The sequence below is a fragment of the Arachis ipaensis genome, chromosome B03 (genome assembly GCF_000816755.2).
Source record: "Arachis ipaensis cultivar K30076 chromosome B03, Araip1.1, whole genome shotgun sequence".
NCBI lineage: Eukaryota > Viridiplantae > Streptophyta > Magnoliopsida > Fabales > Fabaceae > Arachis > Arachis ipaensis.
The window spans coordinates 28,722,382-28,727,432 of NC_029787.2; positions in this window are offsets into that span (position 1 = coordinate 28,722,382).

Here is a 5,051-nt window from a genome sequence, read left to right on the forward strand (position 1 = left end):
ATCTTCTCTGCAGCGAAATCAGTTACTCAGCAACAGCTCTCGGCATCTTGAACAATCTCAAATAGTATACTGGCAGACTGTTCAACACAGATTTGATAAGTACCAACTTCCTAGCTTTGTTTAGCACATTGGCCTTCCACAGGCTGAGTTTCTCCTCCACCTTATCTATGATAGGCTTCCATGTCTTCACCAACCTTGGATTAGCTCCTAGTGATATTCCAAGGTATTTGACTGGGAGGGCATCCCCCTTACACCCCAGTAAGTTACACATACGATCGACCCATTGCTCCTCACAATTAATTGGAATCAGGCTAGACTTATCAAAATTGATACTCAGGCCTGACATCAACTCGAAGACTCTCAGAAGCCTCTTGTAATTTTTTATAGTTTCCTCTTCTGGAGGGCAGAAGAGAATAGTGTCATCAGCAAACTGAAGATGTGACAATGCTACACTATCTCTACCAACCAGTAATGGTGATATACGACCATTCCTGACTGCCTCTCCAATCATTCGATGCAACACATCCACCACCAGTACAAACAGAAACGGAGATAGTGGGTCCCCTTGTCTCAACCCTCTTTCCATGTTGAAAGGCTTAGATGGCGATCCATTTATCAGTACCGACATAGATGCAGTGGCTACACACTCCATCACCCATGCTCTCCATATATGCCCAAATCCCATCTTCTGCAGAACAATGTTCACAAAGCTCCACTTAACTCTATCATATGCTTTTTGGAAGTCAAGCTTAATTAGGGCAGCCTCTTTTTTCCTCAGTTTAAGCCAACTAACTATTTCACACGCAATAAGCACCCCATCATGGATTTTTCTTCCCTGTACAAACGCACTCTGAGTCTCTCCTACCAATGCTGGAATCACTGATCTCATCTTCCTAACTAGCACCTTCGAAATAACCTTATACACACACCCCACCATACTGATAGGTTGCAAGTCTTTAATCTCCTTCGCACCTATGAATTTAGGTGCCAACGCCACCCAAGTGATATTGGCATCCTTCGGTAACCTGGCCGTCTGGAAAAACCCCATCAATGCAGCTGTGAATTCAGGGCCAATCTCATCCCAACATCGCTTGATGAAGTTCATGTTGTATCCGTCACACCCTGGCGCCTTAGAGGACTCACAGTCCCACACGGCCTCTCTGATTTCCTCTGCCGACGGCATCACTTCTAGAGCCATAGCATCCTCCTCACCTATTCGAACCACCAGGCCATCCCTGAACCCCATCATAGGAGAGTCTTCCTGGTGGTATAAGTCCTTATAAAACTCTCTGATAGCAACCTTTATTCTAGCCTGATTCCGAACCAACCTACCGTTGATAACCAGATTATCAATCCTATTGTTCCGCCTTCTAGCTGAAGCTATATTGTGGAAGTATCTTGTATTTCTGTCCATATCATTCACGTGTCGAGACCGCGACATCTGCTTCCAATGTACTTCTTTCCTCACATACCATCGCTCACAGCACTTAACCAACGCCTTTCTTCTAGCCTCCAATGTTCCATCATATACTCCATTGCTGACCATATCATCAATCCTCTTGATCTCTTCCTCAAACTTTATAATCTTGTTATCCATGTCACCAAAATTTGCCTTATGCCATATTCTCAGTAGTTTTGTCAGCGCCTTCAATTTATCTGTGAATTGTAGCTCTCCCAATCCTCTCCATTCCTCCTTCACCATCCTGCGAAATCCCTCATGTGTAAACCATGAATCTAGGCTCCGGAACGGCCTGGGACCTCCTCTCAGCTTCCTACCCTCCACTATTAGCGGGCAATGATCTGACAAACCCCTTGGTCCACCTCTCAAGTGTGCCTCTGGGTACTCTTCTAACCACTCCAAGCTAACCAAAACTCTATCTATGCGACTGCAAGAACATCCTCGAAACCAGGTAAACTTTCGATCAGTGAGCGGCAAGTCCACTAAGTTCATGTCCTGTATCCAAAACTTAAAATCTTCCGCAGACCGTGTCAGCCCAGTAGTGCCTCTTCGTTCCTCTACATGTACTATTTCATTGAAATCTCCCATAAAACAGCACGGAACCTGACATAACCCTGCTATATAGCTCAGCTCCTCCCATACCTGTATCTTCTCATCTCTATCATGTGCACCATAGACCAAGACAAACGCACAGTTGAAACTACTTTTTAAAATAACTCCCTCAACACACAACCACCTCTCTCCCTTATAACAGTTATTCAATCTGAACATCTCCTCATCCCAAATTAGCAATAGTCCACTAGACGCCCCATCAGACCCTACATATTCCCAACCTGGACTACCTTGTCCCCAAATTCTGGCAACATCAAATCTCGTCACTATCTGCCTTTTAGTTTCGATCAAACCTAACATTTGTAGTCTATGTTTATTCCTCAGGTCCTTTACCATTCTCAACTTCCCATCCCCCCTCAACCCCCGCACATTCCATGAACTGAAAATCATTTTAAAATTGTTTTACACACCTGTTTAGCATGTTTGGGTCTGCATCGTCTCATTTTCGCTTTCTGCTTTACCATTTTTTTTACGAGCTATTTCTTCGTTCTGTGCTTATAAAATTGCCATGATGTCGTCTTCTTCATCGTATAATATCGCTCCTGATTCACGTGCCAGCTCCCAAGTCTTTCTATTTTCTACCATCTGCTCCTCCAGATCGGTTTGCTGCTTTTCACTTGCTTCCACCTCATTCCTCCTTCCTTTTTGGTCCGGTTCAGTCTCTGCAAATTCTTCCTCAAGCTGCCTGCAAATCACCCTACCGGTTCGCCCACAGCAATTATGTGGCGTTTGGTCACTCCCGGTTCCATTCCCTGGTCTGGCGCTCTGTTCTCCATGCCTCCCCTTTGCGTGATAAGCCATCACTGCGTCTCCATGTCTACTGTTCTCCTGGATTTTGTTTCGTCGTTCTCCCCTTACCACTTTGAGATCTGTGGTGCCATACATGTCTTGATCGACCGCCGCCGGAGAGCCACCTTCCCCACCATCAACTCCACTCCCCGCGTCGTCGTCAGCCTCAGTCCCGGTGGTTTGGAGGCGGACAGACCCAGCGCTCATCATTTGCCCACCCAGGTTACTGCCGAGGCTACCCTTACCGCGACCTTCCCTGTTGGTCGCCGTCTGCCTCCCCGCGTCGTCGTCAGCATCAGTCCCAGTGGTTTGGAAGCGGACAGACCCAGCGCGGATCATCTGCACACCCAGGTTGTCGCCGAGGCCACCCTTACCGCAACCTTCCCTGTTGATCGCCGCCTGCCTGCCAGCGACTGGGAGCTCTCCTATGGCGCCACACTCATCTCCCGTGGAGATCTGGGCAAGAGAACCGCGACCCGCGTCTCCCTCTGGGCTCCGACCCGACCCAGCTTCGCATGGCGTCTGACCCGCGGCCACTTGTTTGTGGGTTTGGAGTCCTGGGCCCAACCTTTGGTGTCTGTCCCCATGTTCCATTTTGGCCCAATACTTTTCTAATTGTGGCTTTTTTGGTGTTGCACTTGTGGACTCCCTTTCCAGCCCAAGTAGGGCACCACTTACTGTTTTTTCAGAATCTTCTTCATAGAGCATAACGGCTCTTCCCCCCAATTCATGCATAAAATGATTATCCTTCATTAATGTCGGATACGTTTCGATTTCCCCCAGATTACGCTGCACATTGCCATTATTCCATTCATTCAAAATTGTGTCTGTAATTATAATTCTGCCCTTGTCTTCTTCCTCGTCCCGTGAAACCAACAACAACCGATCTTCATCCTGTATCCCTTCATGCAATGACCCTGCAACAGAATTCTGTATTATATCTCCGCCGGCACCGTTGCTTTTGCTATCAGAATTCCTTTGTATAGTTGAATGTTCATCTTCAGATTTTCCGGTGCAAAGCAGATTACATGCCTCATGTCCAACCTCCTTCACCAGGACATCGAAGCCTCCCGTACCAACTGTAACGTGGACCCATTCTTGAATCACATCCATTACGCAAGTGTCAATCTGAACACGACCTATAGTGAAAGAGCTACACATTTCCGTTTCTCTAGCACATCCAACGACTTCACCCCATTGGCCTCCTATCGTCCTAAAGGTGTTAACTGACCATATGTGTAGCGAAACCCCGAAACATTCCAGCCACACCCTTCGAGTTTCACTATGTTCCGACTCCTCCCATCGCCACACCCTATGGAATAGCTGTAAGAGGCTATTCATGTTAAAGGTGTAGGCATCGTCAGCGTTCCGTACACTGTCAAAAGTCAGAAGTGCTTTGTACGCGCCCATCTCCCGCACCTGAATAACATTAGGCACATTCTTTGCGATCATTTCCTTTAAAGACTCAAAGTTAATGGCTTTGGTCGTGCCCCCGAAGATGCTCCTCTGCAACAATTCCAGATTCTCTGTTGCCACTATTACTTTCACTTTCTTTATCCGACCCTTTCCATACGGATCTTTGTCTCTTTCCTGTTTTCGCTCCTCATTTCCAGGAGCCTCAGGCTCGGACTCAGCAACTTTCCTACGTGGCTGCCATGTAGCGGTTTTTCGCTTGTCCCCCTCCGCGCGTATATTGCTTATCGTTACTGCGCCTGACATTCTTCTGTATTTTGCCTCTTCCACAAATAAAATCTTTCTTCTCAGTATCTGATGATTCATTTCCGCAATAGCCTTCAATGCCCCTCCTTTGGTTGTGTATCGCACGAAAGCAATCATGTATATATTTTCACTTTTTTGTTTTCGTGATAAATATATATCATTGATTCGTCCCGTCCAGTTGAACAAATGGAATAATTCCCTCTTCGATATATCCTGCGGCAGATTACTCACAAAGACAGAAAATAATTCATGCTCCAGCCGCCGATACTCTTCTCGATTCCAAACCCTTGGATCCTTGTCATGTTCCCTATGCCTACCCCTCCCTGTGTTTCCCACCCCCTCTCTCTCTAAATTATAAAAATAATAAAAACAATTTACACAATTGTGTAAAAATAAAAGGCGTTATCGGAAGACAATAAAATAATAAAAATAAAATTAAATCACGTTAACTTCCATCTCTCTCTTACTCTCA